The 22892-nt window shown below is 49.1% G+C and overlaps 1 protein-coding gene across 3 annotated transcripts in view; it reads right to left on the reverse strand.

The window, feature by feature from the left end:
• The window catches only part of LOC141080434 (uncharacterized), a 75228-nt gene extending 52623 nt beyond the window's left edge, over nt 1-22605 (reverse strand). For all 3 annotated transcript variants that reach the window (XR_012228906.1, XM_073565645.1, XM_073565646.1), the window contains exon 1: nt 22532-22605. The gene's annotated coding sequence lies outside the window, so the exon portion shown is untranslated. The remainder of the gene's footprint in view (nt 1-22531) is intronic.
• Between the last annotated feature and the right edge of the window lie 287 nt (nt 22606-22892).

A 22892-nucleotide genomic window follows, 5' to 3' on the forward strand; every position in this document is an offset into this window, starting at 1 on the left:
GGGTTAGCCGGCTCTACGGTGCCTGCAGTTTAGGTGACTCCTATGTGGGCTGCGGGAACTGGCACTGAAGGCTGGATCCGTAGTGCCAATGGGACATGGACCCCCTGTAGGACTGTGGGTTTCGGTAACTGCGGCCGGCTTGCGGCCTGGCTACTTTGCTTTGAGTGGGTACCTTCTGCTACCCACCCGGGTTCCAGCACTGTCTGTTGGTTCTCGCCAGAGCCTTTGGCCTAGGTGCCTCCATCTCGGTATCCGAAGTCCAGCACCGTCAGCTGGTCCTTGGTAGTGCTTTTTAGCACAGGTACCTTCTGCTTAGTAACCCTGGTCCAGCACCGTCAGTTGGTCCTCGGTAGTGCCAGTGGCTCTTGTTCCTTCTGCTACCCATCCGGGTGCCAGCACTGTCTGCTGGTTCTCGCCACAGCCTTTAGCCTAGGTGCCTCCATCTCGGTATCCGAGGTCCAGCACCGTCAGCTGTTCCTTGGTAGTGCTTTTTAGCACAGGTACCTTCTGCTTAGTAACCGTGGTCCAGCACCGTCAGTTGGTCCTCAGAAGTGCCATTGGCTCTTGTTCCTTCTGCTACCCATCCGGGTGCCAGCACTGTCTGCTGGTTCTCGCCACAGCCTTTGGCCTAGGTGCCTCCATCTCGGTATCCGAGGTCCAGCACCGTCAGCTGGTCCTTGGTAGTGCTTTTTAGCACAGGTACCTTCTGCTTAGTAACCGTGGTCCAGCACCGTCAGTTGGTCCTCGGTAGTGCCATTGGCTCTTGTTCCTTCTGCTACCCATCCGGGTGCCAGCACTGTCTGCTGGTTCTCGCCAGTTTCTCAGCCTTCTTGTACCTTCTGCTACATTTCCAAGATCAAGCTTTTTGAAATTGTCTTTGGTAATCCTTATTGATCTCCATGACGACGACCCTGATGACGACGACCCTGAAGACCACACCAAAGAAGACCAGAAATATGACCCTAAATAATAAGACCAAGAGGACAAAGAACATGAAGACAACCACCAAGATATAGAACAAAAGACAGAAGAACAAGAAGCAGAAGAAGCAAAAGCAGAAGAACAGAAAGCAGAAGAACATTAAGCATAAGACTAAAAATCAGAATAGAAGAAATCAAAATTATAAGCAGAAGAAGACTAAGCAGTAAATGGGGGTGAGTCCGTTCCTCCTCGTGGTGCCCCTGGAAAATGCCTGCTGCTGCAGGCCAAACTGAACGCGGACAAATCCTGTTGTAAATCTTTAGTGACAGGCAGAACGTAAGGTGTAATCTTATAACTTTTATAGATAAGTACTACAGGAATGCCTGTCACCATAAGAAAATGAAGACAAAGAAGAATAGGAAGAAGATGAAGAAATAGCATATTAAAATTGATAATAGCTGAATAAGAAGAATATGAAGAATGGAAAAAAAAATTAATGGGAAGAAGATGAAGAAGAAGAAGATGAATAAGGTGAAGAAAAAGTTGATGAAAAAAATGCTACTGCTGCGGATCATGAAGGAGAAAGTGTGGGAGAAGTACAAAAGAAGGTGAAGAGCATGGAAGTTGTGAAACATACATATCTGACAAAATATAAAAAAGGTTAACATAGTCAATATCTTTTTAACTCCGAACGTACTGAAAAAAAAAATTGGAATTAATGCTATGCCATGTGATTTGAATAAACCACTATGCTTTTAATGTCTCCTCCACCTCCCACAATACATTCTACATGATTCTTATTTGTTTTCAATTATGTAGAATTAGCCAACAAGGAAATAAAGGGCTTTTTTTAATTCCGATACCGGAAGTCCCATTGCCTTGAATGGGACTTCCGGTATCGGAATCGGCGATACCCGATATTTTTTTCGTATCGGGCGATACCATCCGATACGATATTTTTGGGTATCGAACGGTATCGCTCAACACTAGACATCACTTACACTGCGACTTCCATTACTCTGACTGCGACCAAGGGAAGATCACGAATGCTCAGCGCAGGATGCTGTGCACATGGAAAAAGCATCAAAGAAGTGCGCCAAAAAATACAATTAGGGTGTGGGGGGAGCTGGAACAGGGATTTAGGAACTGATGCTGCTATGATCACAGATTGGTCACCCAGGACACAGAGACACAGACAGCACAGATCGCAGGAGGATCGCACTGGTCACCAATGATTTTCTTACATTGAGGTAACACAGAGGGGGTCTGCAATCGCTCTGCACGGCAACTCTGAGGTAAACATGGCGTGCAGAGAGGTGATCGCTATTTTAGATGAACCCTTTTGGCACTGATTGGTCAGTAACTATTGTTCAGTCAATCAACACCAAAACGATTAATCAGCCAAGGTAACATCATGATCACCCCCATCCATTGTGACTGTTGTGATTGGTGCTGTCTCACATGTATTTTTTCAACTTTATTGTGACTTCTCTGTGATTGTCTAGTCAGAATTGATCAGCCAATCACAGCGATAGCTGACGCGGAAGGTGGAAGATTGGGAAAGGTACAGGCCACCAGGATGACATTATTAACGGAATAACAGCGTCCACAAATAAAAAGTCTGATTTCCCATTTAATTTCCCTGTCCTTTGATGTGATCGCACATCAGAAGAGATAGAAATGGGATCCCCCGATTCCGCCCCATACCTCCATTGCCCGTGCATCCCCTCTGTGAATTCCCCCTGCCACCAGCGTCTTCTTCTGGGTAGAAAACGGCAGGCACATGCGCAGTGTACCCGCCGAGATCTGCCGGCTGGCACCTGGCAACTATAGGAAATTTTTCTTATTGGTTCATTTTGGTCACTGTGATAGACCCTCAGTGATCAAAATTAAAAAAAAATAGTAAATCAAACCCCCTTTTAACAACCCCTTAGTTAGGTAAAAATAATAAACTGAAAAAAGCCTGGCAGAGCATCAAAAAGGAGGAAACACAGTGTCTGGTGATGTCCATGAGTTCAAGACTTTAGGCAGTCATTGCCAACAAAGGGTTTTCAACCAAGTACTAGAAATGAACATTTTATTTACAATTATTTAATCTGTCCAATTACTTTTGGTCCCTTTAAAAACAGGGTGGCACATGTTAAGGAGCTGAAACTCTTAAACCCTTCATCCAATTTTAATGTGGATACCCTCAAATGAAAGCTGAAAGTCTGAACTTCAACTGCATCTGAATTGTTTTGTTTAAAATTCATTGTGGTAATTAGTGTTGAGCGACTTTTGGTTTTTTAGGGTCGAGTTTCGTTTCATGAAACCCGACTTTTCCAAAAGTCGGGTCGAGCAAAATCGGCCAACTATAAGGAAAAGTCGGAGTCGTCCCGAAACACGAAACCCAATGTAAGTCAATGGAGAATTAAAGTCGGCAGTGAGAGGAGGACAGGAAACACACCAACACTGCCCATTTGAATGCCAAAAGCATAAATTCTTGTTACTGAAGCTTGTCAACCTTAATTAACTTCATAATACTAGTTACGCACTGAAAAATGGGGGTTATTTGGCTACAGTTGTGGGGGGGGGGGGAGGGCTGGCTCCAGGTTTTCGTGGGCCCAGGGCCAAAGAGCGCCCCTTTAACACATACCACAACTCATGATGCTCCGATACGGCAGAGAAATAGCAGTATAGTACAATGAAAAATACTTCACTTCTTACATCTCATGACTGATATCCATTTTAAATTCTCCAATACCTCCAAAAATGGACAGTATATAACTCCATACAGTATTATGGCCAGCGCTTAGTGCGCTATACAGAGTAATGAGGCCCATATATTTCTCCATACGGAATCATTATTCCCATATATTGTTTCAAACCGTATATGATGAGCTCCACATAATGCTACAGTATATGTTGGTCCCAATGGATGAAGCTCCACTGTCTTATGGGCCCAAATAATGCTCCATATATAATGGGCCCCATTTCTACTGCTCTAGTGTATAATGGGCCCTGTAAATGCTGCTCCAGTGTCTGATGTCCACCTTTGGAATGCTCCAGTGTATGGTGGGCCCCATATATCATTCACCAGAGTATAGTGCTCCCCAAAAATTGCTGTCCCAACATTGAAAACAATTACATAAGTCTCCTTGCTAGGGAATCCCTGCACTACTCTGAACTCCTTGTCGTCCCCATCTTCCATCTCACTGCACTTGGCTGTTTAGGCCCTCCCACCGGCAGAGACACTTTTGCGTACTATGCGATGCCCTGTGCCATCGCCCATGAGTATGCCCCCCCACCTGCTCAAGGAACCTGCACTTTCATCTGCACCTTCCTCTTTGTCACCGTGTAAGGTGGTATAGTATGCGGGAAGGGGAACCTGAGTTTCATCTGGGTCAGATTCTGGCTGTGTAGAGTGCGAGGGGAATGTAGTGGTCTGGGTCAATGTACCAGCAGCATCATCCAGCAGTGGCTGGGTCTCAGTGCACTTGTAGCGTTCCCAAGAGTACGGTCGCCACTGTGGCATTGCCTTCCTCCTAGGGAGTGTGTTGTCAAGCTTGGGAGCAACGAAGGATCTCTCTAGCAGTGAAACCAACACACAACACATTTCCCACTCCAGGCCAGCAGGGAGACCTCTGAACCTGACTGCTGAGGAGCTGCTCTCCGTGGTCTGGAGGAGGTAAGTTAGGGCACTCTGTGCAGGGAAGGGGAAGTGTGTGGACGTGAAAAGGGGATAGAGGCGTATCCAGGCTTCCTGGCACCCGGGGCAAGAATTTGGCTCGGCGCCCCCCCCCCCCCCAGTACATATGCGACTTGCACTCTTAGCCATGTACCCACGAGCTTCTCTCCCTAATGCTCTCAATGTTCAGTGAAAAACTGTAAGCAGGAAGAGAAGCTCGTTGTCAAGTATGAAAATCGCATATGAGTGAAGTGTCCGTGTGATGACACTGATGAACCTGCAGTGCTGAATCCTGACATTGCAGCTTCTGAATTCTCACAACTAATGCACTGCACACTTTTAGGATTCTCGCTTGCCGATGTACAGTCATGTCAGCACAAGTATGTGATTTATATACTACTGGCCACATTCCGATTAGATGTGCCCGGCCTCGCTCCGTTCATTTTCATTGAGTGAGGCTACACACATCTAGTCAGCACGTGACCACATGTACGTAAATTACCGGCACGAGAGAATCCTGACAGTGTTCAGTGAGCACTGTGAGAATTCAGAAGTCTGCAGTCACATAGAATGACTGCAGACTCCGTACAAACCTGGATAACCCCTTTAATGTTCCTAACAAATAAAAACATGAGAATAAGTCAGTAGCACAAATAACATTTACATCCAGGTACCTTATAGATGACGTCGTCTCTGGAGTCGTTCTCCTTTTCTTCTTCTTGTCCAAACCCCATGATGAGTTTTCTCACCCACATCTCGTCTCTGCAGACTTTCATCTTCTCCGGTCTTCTGCAGCAAATCTCCACACGATGCCCTTAAAGATAGAAGTGTCATTATAATGCTCCTGAATAAAAATGTCTGCAATATACTGTCGCCTCACACTATTCCCCTCCCTCCTCTAACATCCCTCTGTTCACCCTACTGTCTCATCATATATTTACCCCCTCACTCTCTATACTGTCTGCTCACACATACGCCTGACTCCCCATACTGTGTCCACATACATTAACCCGTTCGCTCCCCATACTGTCTGCACCCAACCCCCATACTGTTTGCTCATACATACTCTGTGTCCTCAAATCTCCCCACACACATTAAATCCCCCTCATCCCCACTCCAAATCCCTCACATACATTAAATAACCCCCCATCCACACTCCAAATCCCTCAGACACATTAAATACCCCCCATCCACACTCCAAATCCCTCACACACATTAAGTAACCCCCATCCACACTCCAAATCCCTCACACACATTAAATAACCCCTCATCCCCACTCCCAAATCCCCCCAACATATTATGCACCCCCCACTCCAAATCCCACACATTAACCCCATCCCCACTCCAAATCCCCCACACATTAAATAACCCCACATCCCCACTCCCAAATCCCCCCACACATTATGTACCCCCCACTCCAAATCCCCCACATATTAACCCCCCAAACAATAACCCCCATCCCCACTCCCAAATCCCCCCTACACATTATGTACCCACCACTCCAAATCCCCCACATATTAACCCCATCCCTACTCATTAACCCCCCAAACAATAACCCCCATCCCCACTCATTAATTCCATCCTCACTCATTAACCCCCCCGTCCATACTCCCAAATCCCCCAACACATTATGTACCCCCCCACTCCAAATCCTGCACACATTAACCCCCATCCCCACTCATTAACCCCCCAGACATTAATTCCATCCCCACTCATTAACCCTCCACAAATTAATTCCATCCCCACTCAATAACCCCCATCCCCACTCATTAACCCCCCTCAATAACCCCCATCCCCACTCATTAACCCCCCACACATTAACCCCCATCGCCACTCATTAACCCCCCACACATTAACCCCATCCCCACTCTTTAACCCCCCCACACAGTAACCCCCATCCCCACTCTTTAACCCCCCCACACAGTAACCCCCATCCCCACTCATTAACCCCCCACTCATTAACCCCCATCCCCACACATTAACCCCCATCCCCACTCTTTAACCCCCCACACACATTAATCCCCATCCCCACATTAACCTCATCTCCACTCATTAACCCCCCCACGCATTAACCCCATCCCCACTCATTAACCCAACTACACATTAACCCCATCGCCACACATTAACACCCCCCATCTTCGGTGATTTCTTCAGCTCCACATTGGAGCACACTTACCACCAGCGCTGAGCGTTCACTGAGCACTCTGGGCGCCGGGGAGTGACGTCAGCAGCGTGATCACATGACAGGTCACGCTGCTGACGTTGCTCTGGCCCGGCGGTCAGAGCTGCAATTGTACTGGCGTCTGTACAGACACCAGTACGATTGTTCCCTGGGAGCCGGCACGCGCACCCTCTCTGCGCCAGCTGTCAGCTTGACAGCTGATACAGAGAACCGCCGACTCTCAGGCCAGGGGGGGCGGCAGAACGCAGCCGCCAGGGAGGACACTGCGGACCGCTGCATTGCGGCCCGGATTCCCCCCCCCCCGCCGGCTGCCCCCCCTTAGATACGCCCCTGGAAGGGGAGCTGGAGGATGAGCAGAGTTAAGGCTCACTCCTAGCTGGAGCGCATGGTCCGGATTCCGGTCTCCGAGTTTGTAGGGACACTGACGTTCCTGCAGCAGAAACCGGGGGAAGAAGCAGCTATAAATGCTCTGTACCCAACTAAGGCTCGGAGGCCCCAGCATCGACGTGTGCGAGGCAGAAGGAAAAGGCTACAGCTGTCTGCCATACAAGTAAAGTCTGAGGAACATCTGTTAGACAGGAGGCATTTCAGTGAACCACGGTCCTGTGAGTGCTTCCCCCACAAGCGTTAGAAAGGAGACGTTCAGGAAGGTACATGTTGGCGGAGTGTTGGAAGGGAGCTTTCCATTCTGGTCCCGGAGGTTGGCAGAGGTCCTGACCCGGAGGACACAGCACGGAGGCAGGCATCTGTGTAACCTGCAGACTGTGAGTAAAGCTTTGGAACTGCACGCTCTGGTGTCCTACAGTTATTCCAGCACCGCTACATCTGGGTACCAGCACCTACACCGCCTGTGCCTTTCCCCCATCACTACATCTACACTTCCCTGGGACTCCAGCTCCACCTGTGGGGAGCTTCACCATCTTTGCTGCACAACACCATCAGTCCCAGAGGATCTGCATGCAGCGTCGGCCTAACATCTATGTTGCCGACCACCACAGGTGGCGTCAAACTATCTATATAAACTCTTTACCATTATACCACGCCATTTACATGGGCGCCCAGGGCCACCGTCTGGGTCACCGCTGCTGTGACACATCCCACTGACACCGGCCCGGTACCGAGTACCCCACAGCCCTGGGAGGGCGACCCATATGCCGACTGCTGATCGGGCGGCGTTATTCCCACGAACCGCCAAACAGTGTCCATGAAGGCAAAGTTTTTGGATTCCGGGGCCAGTATGATTGCAAAGCTGAACCTTAAAGGAATGTCCAAAAGGGCACCACCAGGAGTGGAGCTTGTGGCTTAATTGGACTGCACCCGGGAAACCACTACCATACAAGCTACAGAAAAGATGGACAGATTGCAATCTTTGTCGATTCTGTGTGTGGTGTGGTATGTCCGTTTGTAGTTGTGCTAGCGATTTCTCAGCTTTATTCCGTTAACGACCGAGACTCCGGCATGGCCCCGCGGTACGCGTCAAGCTTACTAGAGGGATACGCGAGGCTGTGGCACGTGAGATCGAGCAATAACAGGTCTAGCATTCCAGTACATGTCCGGGGCTGCATGCACGCTGCACTGAAAGGACCAGCTTTTGTCGCTTACAGGTGCAGATAACCTGCTGAACTCCGTTAGTGATGGGGATCTGGGATTCAGATTATTCCCCGCGAATGATGATTTCCCAGTAAGTCAACCGCAATTCCGGAGTTAGGCCTAACCGTCATTCCTGAAAAAATTACGTGTCCAAACCACAGGTGCTGTAGCTTGCTTAACAGCTCGGCAGCCGTTCTCAGGCCCAGTATGGATTCAACAACATTGTAGAAAGTTGATAAAGGGTACAGTTTCACCGGATAACACATATATGTAGCCTAGTTTACACATTAAAAATATATGTCTATAGATCAGGAGGCAGACTCAGATGTTCTCAGGCCCAGTATGGATTTGACCAGATTGTACAAAGTTGAGAAAGGGTACTTTATCACTGGATTGCAGGTATATATAGCATAGTTTAAACATGTAAAATCTCCGTGTTCTCAGTATGGATTACACAGCAATCTAAAAAGTGGAAAAAAGGAATTGCATTTGAGGCGTACACAACTATATACTTTTGGTGTTATTTTTAAATCTTCATATATATTTCTGTCTCAGTAATACAGTCCAGCCTCTCCGCAATAGGAAATGAGATGCATACAATTAGTGACATAAAGGCTATTGATTGCAGAAATCTAGGAATTATTATTCACGGGAAAAACTTCCGTCACAATTCTCATAGGCGATGCTGACCCTCAATTAATTTGTGTGTTGAGACAGTGAAAACATTTTTTTGTGAATAAAGTCTTGCTGTATCGCACTTCCGTTGATTCCATCACTGTTACTCATCTCAATCCAATTTTTATCACAGGGAGCGATGTAAACATGGTGCTCACTGGCTATCATGATCTGTCACGTAACTTTGGAGTGCAAAAGACAGAAGCCACAGGCCATAGGCGTTTCTATTTGATTGGCATGAGAGGGCACATTTTGAAATGTGCGCCGGAATGTCACACGTTTGTGAGTAGGAAAACTGTGAAAGCTGATGATAAACCACCACTGCATGTAATTGTGAGTCGACGTCCATAAGAAATGGAAGCCACTGATCATCTGGAGCTAGAGCCCGGCCAGCAGGACAGGGCATAGCTACATCTTAACCATCATCTTTCAGTTCAATCAATTTGTAGTGGCAGTCCCAGTGAAGGATTTGACAGCCCAGAATACACAGCGGAGGAGCAGGGAGAGGTAAACATTGCAAATGCTGGGGCCCTGCCCAAGCAAGGGGGGCACACTCGTGGGCGTCGGTGCTGACACTGGGCCCCTCATAGTACGGCGGTGTGTCTGACGGCGGGTGTGCACCACCACCACTGTCAGAGACACTTGATTGCACTATGAGGGACCCTATGCCAGTGCCCGCGCCCAAGAGTCGGCCTACCCACCTGTCCAGGGCAACGGCACTCGCACGGTTTTGTGCGCTAGGTGGTGACCCCGGCCATGGGGGGGCCGCCCACTTAGGGAGGTTTACAAAGTGGCATATGTAGATGTGGGTCATTCAGCTGCTGCAAAAGGCGAAATAGGTCAAGTTTGCGGAATAGGAGGAGGACCAAAGCAAGCCATTTTTCTGGCAACCTATGTGTCATCAAGGGAAGGTGGGACAAAATCCTTGGAAACCCATGAATGGTTCATTTTAATGAAAGTTAGATCATCCACATTTTGGGTTGACAGACGGGTCCTTTTTTCTGTCAGGATTGATCCAGCTGCACTGAAGACTCTTTCCGATAGCACACTTGCAGCTGGGCAAGCGAGCTCCTGTAAGGCATATTGTGCCAATTCAGGTCAGGTGTCCAGTTTAGCGGCCCAATAGTCAAAGGGGAATGACCTGTGCGGGAGAACATCGATATGGGAGGAAAAGTAGTTGTTAACCATAGTTGACAACTGCTGACTCCTGTCACTTTCCATCGATGCAGTATTACCAGTCGTGTGAGCGGTCCGTGAAAAATCAGTCCACAACATTGTCATGAAACCCCTGTCTCCAACGCCACTTCTGCTGTGTGCACCACGAACACCTCTGCCAAGCTGCCCCCGGCCCGTACGGCTCGTGTGAGAACCATCACCGCTGCTGTGTGCTGGGAATGCCTCAACCAACCGGTTAACCAGAGGTGCTTGTTTAGTAGCCAATATTAGGTCAAGGTTCTCCTGTGGCATGATGTTTTGTATTTTGCCTTTATAGCGTGGATCCAGGATGCTGGCCAACCAGTAGTCGTCATCGTTCATCATTTTGGCAATGCGTGGGTCCCTTTTTAGGATCTGCAAGGCATAATCTGACATGTGGGCCAATGTTCCCGGTATCAATGATGCACTGTGAGTGCTGGGTGGAGGAGCACTTTCTGGCAAATCCACATCCCTCCAGTCACGCACAAACCCTGTACCAGACCTTGCCACGCTAACATTTTCACTTGCCCCACGAGATGCATCCTCCTCCCCTAAATAATCATCCTCATCATCATCCTTCTCCTCCACTTCTTCCTCCACCTCGTCCAGGAGAGGTCCCTGAGCAGACAATGGCTGAATGTCATCAAGGATTCCCTCCACCTCTTGCTCCTCGTCAACATTGGCTGCAGACGCCTGCTCCTTAAGGTGCGTCAAAGTTTGCATGAGCAGACGCATAAGTGCAGGCTCGGTCTGGCCTGGCGAGGTACCGAGTAAATGCACGGTGGGCCCCGAGGGTCGCTGGGGGCCCTTTAAAAATGCTGCCCCTTTAAGTGTGTGGGCCCTTTAAAAGCGTGTCCCATGATTTGAAGGGACGCGCGCGTGCACATACCATAGCGCGAGGCGGCGCGGGCCCAGCATACCCCCGTCTGAGGCGCAGATGCGGCGTCGGGCGACCCCCTTGCTGGCTCTGGGTCTCTCTGATGATTCACCCAGCCCCAGGACCTTGCCACGTGACATCAGCGCTGTTCTTGATGGGCGGTGAAACGCCACGCGCTCTGCTTTCTGGCTCTGTAGCTGGCTGACTAATAGCATAGCAGCCAGCGTGTGCGAGAAGAGGACGCCGCTGAGCTCCGCTCTCCCTGCTGCTGCTCCCGCTCCTACTCTGCGCAGGTCCGGTGAGTAGAGTCTAGAGTGAGTGGGTGACGGGTGGTCTGTGTCCCTGGAGAGGAGGGGAAACAAAGTCTCCATGGTAGAGGCCAGAGGGGTCCGGAGGAGGAAGAGGAGGGAAGAGGGGTCTGGAGGAGAAATAGGAGGCCAGAGGGGTCCGGAGGAGGAAGAGGAGGCCAGAGGGGTCCAGAGGAGAAAGAGGAGGCCAGAGGGGTCCGGAGGAGGAAGAGGCCAGAGGGGTCCAGAGGAGGAAGAGGAGGCCAGAGGGGTCCAGAGGAGGAAGAGGAGGCCAGAGGGGTCTGGAGGAGGAAGAGGAGGGAAGAGGAAGAGGAGGCCAGAGGGGTCCAGAGGAGGAAGAGGAGGCCAGAGGGGTCCAGAGGAGGAAGAGGAGGGAAGTGGGGTCCGGAGGAGGAAGAGGAGGCCAGAGGGGTCAGGAGGAGGGAAGAGGGGTCCGGAGGAGGCCAGAGGGGTCCGTAGGAGGAAGAGGAGGCCAGAGGGGTCCAGAGGAGGAAGAGGAGGCCAGAGGGGTCCAGAGGAGGAAGAGGAGGCCAGAGGGGTCTGGAGGAGGAAGAGGAGGGAAGAGGAAGAGGAGGCCAGAGGGGTCCAGAGGAGGAAGAGGAAGCCAGAGGGGTCCAGAGGAGGAAGAGGAGGGAAGAGGGGTCCGGAGGAGGAAGAGGAGGCCAGAGAGGTCAGGAGGAGGGAAGAGGGGTCCGGAGGAGGCCAGAGGGGTCCAGAAGAGGGGTGCGGAAGAGGCCAGAGGGGTCCGGAAGAGGAAGAGGAGGCCAGAGGGGTCCAGAGGAGGAAGAGGAGGCCAGAGGGGTCCAGAGGAGTAAGAGGAGGCCAGAGGGGTCTGGAGGAGGAAGAGGAGGGAAGAGGAAGAGGAGGCCAGAGGGGTACAGAGGAGGAAGAGGAGGCCAGAGGGGTCCAGAGGAGGAAGAGGAGGCCAGAGGGGTCTGGAGCAGGAAGAGGAGGGAAGAGGGGTCCGGAGGAGGAAGAGGAGGCCAGAGGGGTCCAGAGGAGTAAGAGGAGTCCAGAGGGGTCTGGAGGAGGAAGAGGAGGGAAGAGGAAGAGGAGGCCAGAGGGGTACAGAGGAGGAAGAGGAGGCCAGAGGGGTCCAGAGGAGGAAGAGGAGGCCAGAGGGGTCTGGAGCAGGAAGAGGAGGGAAGAGGGGTCCAGAGCAGGAAGAGGAGGGAAGAGGGGTCCGGAGGAGGAAGAGGAGGCCAGAGGGGTCCGGAGGAGGGAAGAGGAGGCCAGAGGGGTCCGGAGGAGGGAAGAGGGGTCCGGAGGAGGCCAGAGGGGTCCGGAGGAGGAAGAGGAGGCCATAGGGGTCCGGAGGAGGAAGAGGAGGCCAGAGGGGTCCGGAGGAGGAAGAGGAGGCCAGAGGGGTCCGGAGGAGGAAGAGGAGGCCAGAGGGGTCCGGAGGAGGAAGAGGAGGCCAGAGGGGTCCGGAGGAGGAAGAGGAGGCCAGAGGGGTCCGGAGGAGGAAGAGGCCTGTGCTGTATATCATGTGGGGCTGTGCTGTATACCATGGTGCTGTATACCATGTGCTGCTGTGCTGCATACCATGTGATGCTGTGCTTTATATCATGTGGGCCTGTGCTTTATACCATGTGGAGCTGTGCTGTATACCAATGGGGGGCTGTGCTGTATACCAATGGGGGGCTGTGCTGTAAACCATGTGATGATGTGATATATACCATGTGGGGCCGTGCTTTATACCATGTGGGCCTGTGCTTTATAACATGTGGGGCTGTGCTGTATACCAATGGGGGGCTGTGCTGTTTACCAATGGGGGTCTGTGCTTTATACCATGTGGGGCTGTGCTTAATACCATGTGGGCTGTGCTGTATACCATGGCGCTGTGCTGTATACCAATGAGGGGCTGTGCTGTATACCAATGGGGGGCTGTGCTGTATGCCATGGTGCTGTGCTATATACCATGTGGGGCTGTGCTATATACCATGTGGAGCTGTGTTATATACTATGAGGCTATGTTATATACCATGGGGGGTACATTATACATTATATTCTATGGGGTAGGCTGTGTTATATAATATGGGGGGCTACATTATATTCTATGGGGAGGTGGGCTGTATTATATTCTATTCGGGGCTACATTATATTCTATGGGGGGGCTGTATTATCTTTACTATATTCTATGGTGGTGATCGCATCATTCTATGAAGGGGTTACATTATACTATATGAGGAGGCTACATTGTATTCTACGGGGGGCTGCATTATATTTTATGGGGGGCTAGATTATATTGTAGGGGGGCATTATTATGCTTCATGAGGAGGCTACATTATATTCTATTGGGGCTGCATTATACTATATGAGGAGGGCTACATTGTACTCTATGGAGGGGCTACATTACACTATATAAGGGGCTGCCATATATTCTATGGAGGGGCTGCATTATACTATACGAGGGGGGCTGCATTATATTCTATGCGGGGTTACATTGTATTCTGTGGGGTGGCTACATTATGCTCTAAGGGGTGGCTGCATTATACTATAAGAGGGGGGCTGCATTATATTCTATGAGGGTTACATTATATTGTATGGCAGGGCTGCATTATACTCTGTGGGGTGGCTGCATTATGTTCTATGGTGTGGCTGCATTATGTTATATGTGGGCTGCATTATACTGTATCGAGGACTATGGGGAATACATTATACTATATGAAGAACTATGGGGTGCATTATACTATGGGAAGTGAATTGTACTACATGGATGACTGGCGGTCTATTATACTATATGGAGCACTATGAGGAGTGTATTAAACTATATGGAGGACTGAGCAGTGTATTTTAATATATGAAGGACTGAGGAGTGTATTATACTATATGGAGGACTATGGGGCAGAATATATTATATGGAGGACTAAGGGGACATTATATTATATGGAAACTGTAGATGTGCTGCTGATAACATGATACTGTATGGGGACAGATTAATCCATTAGTGATTGTTCTGTCCCCATCATTCTTTCTCAGACGGTGGAAAGAGGCCGGGAAACAAGTGTTGAACGACTTCAATATTGTCGACCACACTGATTCAGCGTCCTGAACTCAGCGCATGTAACTACAACCGAAATGCTTCTGTGTGATGTGCAATATGTTAGCATTTGGGGCCCCATTTTAAAATTGGGCTAGGGCCCCACTTTGCCTAAATCTGGCGGTTTTAGGAAGTTTCGTCCCCAGCAGTTCGCCCCCAGCAATTTGCCCCCAGCAGTTCGCCCCAGGTACATCCCCCCCCTGCCCATTTCGCCCCCAGCAGTTCGCCCCCGGATTTTTCGCCCCCAGCAGTTTGCCCCTGGGTGTTTCACCCCCCAGCAGTTCGCCCCGGATGTTTCGCCCCTGGATTTTTCACCCCAGCAGTTCGCCCCCGGATATTTCGCAATATAGGCAAAACATGGCAAAACAGGGTACACACATCCGGGGGTGAACTGCTGGGGTGAAAAATCCAGGGGTGAACTGCCAGTGGTTAAAAATCTGGGGGCGAAATATCCGGGGTGAACTGCTGGGGGCGAAAAATCCAGGGGTGAAACATCCGGGGGCCAACTGCTGGGGGCGAAATATCCGGGGGCGAACTGCTGGGGGCAAACATCCGGGGGCGAACTGCTGGGGGCAAACATCCGGGGGCGAACTGCTGGGGGCAAACTGCTGGGGGCGAAACATCCAAATCCCAAATCTGGCCCTGGTCATACACATGACATGATGCAGCATCACAGATCACAGTCTCTGTCAGTGCCTCCTAGATAAGATACACACGCACCACACTCTTATATGGCCTAATATGTCATATGAGGCCAGTATACTGACCGTACAGACCGCACTATCATCCTCCTGTATGCCGTACATAGGCAGAGAGTGCGGTCTGTACAGAGGCAACACTCTTTATGTCTTATAGGGGGCCTAATAGGAGGCCGACACTCAGTATGTCTTATAGGGGGCCTAATAGGAGGCCAACAGTCTGTAAGTCTTATAGGGGGCCTAATAGGAGGCCAACAGTTTGTAAGTCTTATAGGGGGCCTATTAGGAGGCCAACAGTCTGTAAGTCTTATAGGGGGCCTAATAGGAGGCCAACACTCAGTATGTCTTATAGGGGGCCTAACAGGAGGCTGACACTCAGTATGTTTTATAGGGGGCCTAGTAGGAGGCCGATAGTCTGTATGTCTTATAGGGGGCCTAATAGGAGACTAACAGTCAGCATGTCTCATAGGAGGCTTAATAGGAGGCTGACAGTCTGTATGTCTTATAGGGGGCCTAATAGGAGGACGACACTGTCTTATAGGGGGCGTAATAGGAGGCCGACAGTCTGCATGTCATATACGAGGCCAATATGCCGTACATACCGCAATATCGGCATCCTATATACTGTACATACTACACTCTCAGCCTCTAATAGAAAGAATCTGTTATAGGAGACAGAGAGTGCGGTCTGTATGTGATATAGGATGCCAAGAGTACAGTGTGTACGATATATAGGAGGCTGAGAGCGTTCTCTTTTGCACACTGTACAGCTTGCTAAAAGGCACACGTTTTAGTGGGAGAGGCCAAAAAATGAACACATAATAAAACCATTTATGGTAGCCATGGGGTGGGCCCCTAGAGTCAATTCCCCTGGTGGGCCCTAGGCACCCCAGTCCGACCCTTCATAAGTGGGATGCTCATGCTTAGGATGGTGTCGTCTGCGCTTACCAGCTGTGTGCATTCCTCAAAACACTGAAGGACTTTACAGAGGTCTTTCAGCTTCGACCACTGCACACCTGTCAACTCCATGTCTGCTCTCAAAGTGCCTGGCCATGTATCCTCCCACAAATGCATTATGGCCTGCCTCTGCTCGCACAGCCACTCAACCATGTGCAGGGTGGAGTTCCACCTTGTTGCAATGTCGATAATGAGGCGGTGGTTGGGAAGGTGGAGCAATCGCTGCAGCTTCTGCATACGAACGGAGTGTACAGGCGACCGGCGGATGTGCGCGCACAGTCTTCGCACCTTCTGGAGCAGGGCTGTTAACTCCGGATAATTATTGAGGAAGCACTGCACCACCAGGTTCAAGGTGTGAGCCAAGCAAGGTATGTGGCTGAGTTTTGAAAGGGCTATGGCTGCCACAAAATTACGGCCGTTATCACTAACTACCTTGCCTGCCTCAAGATGTACACTGCCCAGCCATGACTCAGTTTGTCGCTGAAAGTACTCGGCCAGCACCTCGGCGGTGTGTCTGTCACCCAAACACATCATCTGCAACACAGCCTGCTGACGCTTTCCACTAGCTGCTCGATAGGGGGACACCTCGTGTGCAACAGTGGCAGCTGCAAATGGAGTGCTCGTACGACTGCGCTCTGTGGACGAGCTTTCGCTTCTGGAGGAGGAGGAGGAGGGTCGAACGCCTACAGCCAACTGTTTCCTATACCGTGGGCTAGGCAGCACTGTCCCATCACCGCTGTCCCCTGTGGACCCTGCATCCACCACATTAACCCAGTGCGCAGTGATGGACACGTAACGGCCCTGGCCATGCCGACTGGACCATGCATCAGTTGTGAGGTGCACCTTTCCACTCACTGACTGCTTGAGTGCATGGACAATGCGGTCTTTCACATGATGGTGGAGGGCTGGGATGGCTTTGCGAGGGAAGATGTGGCGACTGGGTAGGTCATAGCGTGGTACTGCATAGGCCATGAGTTCGCGGAAAGCTGCGCTTTCCACCAACCGATAGGGCATCATCTCTAACGAGATTAGTTTGGCAATGTGGGCGTTCAAACCCAGTGTACGCGGATGAGAGACTGAGTACTTTCTTGACCTACTCATAGTGTCTGGGAGGGTGAGCTGGACTTGAGAGCTGCATATGGTGGAAGTAGCGGTGGACAGGGCGGACTGAGAGAGGGTTGATGATGGTGATGGAGTTGGTGTTCTTTCTGATGGCCTAGATTCAGTCTTTCGTTGATATAACAGTGGGATTCCCTGACTGCTGTGGCCTTGCAACGACACCTCAACATTTGCTGCTGTGCTAACTGGTGGGCTTACAGTGGGGGAAACAATGTAGCGTTGCTGACTACCTTCTTTGTGATCAGTTGCACATGTGGTACTTGAGGTTTGGTGTTGTGTCCACGCTTGAAAGTGCATGCTGGTTAAATGTCTAAGCATGCAACTGGTATTCAAATTTTTCAGATTTTTCCCTCGGCTAAAGGTCTTTGCGCACTTCTTACAGATAACCTTGGCCTGATCATGAGGATTTTGTTCAAAAAAGTGCCACACTGCACTCTTCCTACTTTGGCAGACATTTTGCGGCCTAGCACGCTGTGATATTTTGACCCTCTGGACAAGCTGTCCAGCAACTCTTGATTTTTGGAACCTGTCTTTGGAGTGCTCCGGGCCTGCCAGATATCAGCTGTTGCGATGTCGATGTTTGCTGTGGATACTCCTCCTCCTCATCTGAGCTATTGGAAGCAGCACCCTCTTCCCCCAATGGATGCCAATCTGGGTCAACAACTGGGTCATCCATCACCTCCTCTTCAATGTCATGTGCACCTTCCTCTGTGTCACCGTGCATGGTGGTATAGTATGCGGGAAGGGGCACCTGAGTCTCATCAGGGTCAGAATCTGGCTCTGTACACTGCAAGGACAATGTAGTGCTCTGAGTGAATGTACCAGCAGAATCATCTATCAGTGGCTGTGCATCAGTGCACTCCATGTCAGATTCATCTTGGCCTGGGTAATTCACCATTTCACTTGATAATCCAGGCATGGTATGTGAAAACAGCTCCATGGAGTAATCAGTAGTATGGCCTGCGTCATCCTTCAATCTTGGTTGGGGTGAAGGACACAAGGAAAGGTGTGGTTCATGAACATGAGCCTCCAATGACGACTCAGTGCTTTTATTTTTTACAACTTCAGAAGAGGAGGCGATAGAGCTGGAGGCCGAGTCAGCAATGTAAGCCAAAACTTGTTCCTGAAGCTCTGGCTTTAAAAGCGGTTTGCCAACTCCTAGAAAACTAAGCCTTCGAGGCCTTGTGGAGCCAGACGATGACGCAGGCTCAACACCTCCTGCATTCGGTCCTATTTTGCTTTTGCCACTACCATCAGATCCACCACCAACACCATCATTACCAGCTGCCATCCCCCGCCCAATTCCACGGCCTCTTCCACCAGCCTTCCTCATTTTTGGTAGAAATGTAGACAAAATCCAACAAACTATATAGTAATGTAAAACAAGGTACAAGGTGTCTATAGGACAGGGGAGATTTTGAATTTCTGCACACACTTGTGGACACTGGACACTTTTGGATTGTGTGAGGCCCACTGAATATCACAGCGCTATGTCACAGGCTCGATGTCGCAGGTGTGAAAAATGTCACTAGAGGATAACGGAGATTTTGAATTTCTGCACACACTTGTTGACTCTGGAAACTTTTGGATTGTGTGAGGCCCACTGAATATCACAGCGCTATGTCACAGGCTCGATGTCGCAGGTGTGAAAAATGTCACTAGAGGATAATGGAGATTTTGAATTTCTGCACACACTTGTGGACACTGGACACTTTTGGATTGTGTGAGGCCCACTGAATATCACAGCGCTATGTCACAGGCTCGATGTCGCAGGTGTGAAAAATGTCACTAGAGGATAACGGAGATTTTGAATTTCTGCACACACTTGTGGACACTGGACACTTTTGGATTGTGTGAGGCCCACTGAATATCACAGCGCTATGTCACAGGCTCGATGTCGCAGGTATGAAAAATGTCACTAGAGGATAACGGAGATTTTGAATTTCTGCACACACTTGTGGACACTGGACACTTTTGGATTGTGTGAGGCCCACTGAATATCACAGCGCTATGTCACAGGCTCGATGTCGCAGGTGTGAAAAATGTCACTAGAGGATAACGGAGATTTTGAATTTCTGCACACACTTGTGGACACTGGACACATTTGGATTGTGTGAGGCCCACTGAATATCACAGCGCTATGTCACAGGCTCGATGTCGCAGGTGTGAAAAATGTCACTAGAGGATAATGGAGATTTTGAATTTCTGCACACACTTGTGGACACTGGACACTTTTGGATTGTGTGAGACCCACTGAATATGACAGCGCTATGTCACAGGCTCGATGTCGCAGGTGTGAAAAATGTCACTAGAGGATAATGGGGATTTTGAATTTCTGCACACACTTGTGGACACCGGACACTTTTGGATTGTGTGAGGCCCACTGAATATCACAGCGCTATGTCACAGGCTCGATGTCGCAGGTGTGAAAATTGTCACTAGAGGATAACGGAGATTTTGAATTTCTGCACACACTTGTGGACACTGGACACTTTTGGATTGTGTGAGGCCCACTGAATATCACAGCGCTATGTCACAGGCTCGATGTCGCAGGTGTGAAAAATGTCACTAGAGGATAACGGAGATTTTGAATTTCTGCACACACTTGTGGACACTGGACACTTTTGGATTGTGTGAGGCCCACTGAATATCACAGCGCTATGTCACAGGCTCGATGTCGCAGGTGTGAAAAATGTCACTAGAGGATAACGGAGATTTTGAATTTCTGCACACACTTGTGGACACTGGACACTTTTGGATTGTGTGAGGCCCACAGAATATCACTTCGCTATGTCACAGGCTCGATGTCGCAGGTGTGAAAAATGTCACTAGAGGATAACAGAGATTTTGAATTTCTGCACACACTTGTGGACACTGGACACTTTTGGATTGTGTGAGGCCCACTGAATATCACAGCGCTATGTCACAGGCTCGATGTCACAGGTGTGAAAAATGTCACTAGAGGATAACGGAGATTTTGAATTTCTGCACACACTTGTGTGGACACTGGACACTTTTGGATTGTATGAGGCCCACTGAATATCACAGCGCTATGTCACAGGCTCGATGTCGCAGGTGTGAAAAATGTCACTAGAGGATAACGGAGATTTTGAATTTCTGCACACACTCGTGGACACTGGACACTTTTGGATTGTGTGAGGCCCACTGAATATCACAGCACTATGTCACATGCTTGATGTCACAGGTGTGAAAAATGTGACTAGAGGATAACGGAGATTTTGAATTTCAGCACACACTTGTGGACACTGGACACTTTTGGATTGTGTGAGGCCCAGTGAATATCACAGCGCTATGTCACAGGCAGAAATTGGCTAGTGTATGACAAACTACAAGGTGTATATAGAATTGGGCAGAATAGGAATCTCCCTAGAATTTAGGTCTGTAAGAACGGAACAAGTCCTCAACTTATCCTTACAGAGCGACACACAGATAGCTTCACTGTGGCCGTGATAACAGCCGTTACACGGTACTGAGAGAGGAGCGTGCACGTACACGGCTGTCCGGTGTGCGTAAAATTGTCAAGCTCCGTGTTTTTTAAGTATACGGACTGACACACGCTGTCTCTCTATAGTTTTGAATGTGATCAAACAGCAAATATATTTAACTGTTTGAAAACTAGACAAAACTAGAAGGTGCAGGTCTGTAAGAACGGAACATGTCCTCGACTTATCCTTACAGAGCGACACACAGATTGCTTCACTGTGGCCGTGTTAACAGCCGTTACACGGTACTGAGAGAGGAGCGTGCACGTACACGGCTGTCCGGTGTACGTAAAATTGTCAAGCTCCGTGTTTTTTAAGTATACGGACTGACACACGCTGTCTCTCTATACTTTTGAATGTGATCAAACAGCAAAGATATTTAACTGTTTGAAAACTAGACAAAACTAGAAGGTGCAGGTCTGTAATAACGGAACATGTCCTCGACTGTGGCCGTGATAACAGCCGCTACACGGTACTGAGAGAGGAGTGTGCACGTACACGGCTGTCCGGTGTACGTAAAATTGTCAAGCCCCGTGTTTTTTAAGTGCCCCGTGTTTTTTAAGTATACGGACTGACACACGCTGTCTCTCTATAGTTTTGAATGTGATCAAACAGCAAATATATTTAACTGTTTGAAAACTAGACAAAACTAGAAGGTGCAGGTCTGTAAGAACGGAACATGTCCTTGACTTATCCTTACAGAGTGACGCACAGATAGCTTCACTGTGGCTGTGATAACAGCCGTTACACGGTACTGTGTGAGGAGTGTGCATCGCTGTATGGTGTGAAAAAATGCACGCTCAGTACCTCACCAGGACAAAAAAAAAATTGGGATTGCTTTTAAAAATGCAGTTTGCAGAGCAGTGGGTAAACAGCAATGCAGCCGTCAGGAAGCCTTAGAAGGCAGCCTACCAACCAACACCGCTAATCCAGCAAAATATAGCCTCCACTTGCACTGCACACACAGTGACTGGTGTGTTGTACAAGCAAAATCGCTAGCAGCAGAAGCAGTTTTTGGTGTCTTCTTCCCTGCCTAACGCTCTCCCTACAAAATCAACAGCAGCTCTCCCTATTCTGAGATCAGCATGAGCAACATGGCGGTCGGCGTGCACGCCCTTTTATACCCCCTGTGACGCCCACCAAAGCAAGCCAATCACTTGCATGCCCTTCTGAAAGATGGTGGTGACCCCTGCCTATGTCATCATGTTGCCCACAGTGTCCGTGGATCCTGATTGGCTGAAAAAGAGCGCAAAACAAACTTTTGAAACGCGACTTTGGCGCTTAAGTCGCCGACCTCGTGGCCGACCTCATCCTAGGCTCGGGTTTTGTTTCATGAAACCCGACTTTGCCAAAAGTCGGCGACTTTTGAAATTTTTCGACCCGTTTCGCTCAACTCTAGTAGTAATGTCTAGAACCAAAATTAGAAAAATGTTGTCTGTGTCCAAATATATATGGACCTAGCTGTATATGGTTAGGAAATTGCATGAACAACAACTCACACCTCATTAAAAAAATAATAACTTTGATCGTTTTTTAATCGTTACATTGAAAGATTTTCAGCCAGCAGCTTCTACTCTGTAGTGATCTATATCTAAAACAAAGCTGAAAAGAAACTGGAAATGTGACATTATGCACAGTAGTGTTACTAATACATACCGTATATTTATAACATAATGAGTCAAACCACATTTATTCCAAACTGCGGCTGCGACTATTACATGATCTCACAGCATATAACCAACTGAGAATTTACACAGGATGATTCCTATAAACTCCACTAATTTTCTTGGTTCTTACCTGATTCTTTTAGTGGACACAGAAGTCACCAGGAAATCGGCGCCTTCCTTCTCATTACCACTAGGTGTCTCCCTCCAACTGTAAACACAATCGTCTTAGCAACAGGATTAACCCCTTAGTGACCGAGACAATTTTGACCTTAATGTTGACCTTAATGACCAAGCCAAATTTTATACTTTATGAGGTAATAACTCTGGAACGCTTCAACGGATCCCACTGATTCTAAGATTGTTTTCTCGTGACATATTGTACTTCATGACAGTGGTAACATTTCTTCGCTATGACTTGCGTTTACTTGTGAAAAAAATGTAAATTTGTCAAAAATTTGGCAATTTTCAATCTTTTAATTCTAATGCCCTTA

Source organism: Dendrobates tinctorius, unplaced genomic scaffold, assembly GCF_039654945.1.
Source record: "Dendrobates tinctorius isolate UK_male_01 unplaced genomic scaffold, ASM3965494v1 ptg000016l, whole genome shotgun sequence".
Classification (NCBI taxonomy): Eukaryota; Metazoa; Chordata; class Amphibia; order Anura; family Dendrobatidae; genus Dendrobates; species Dendrobates tinctorius.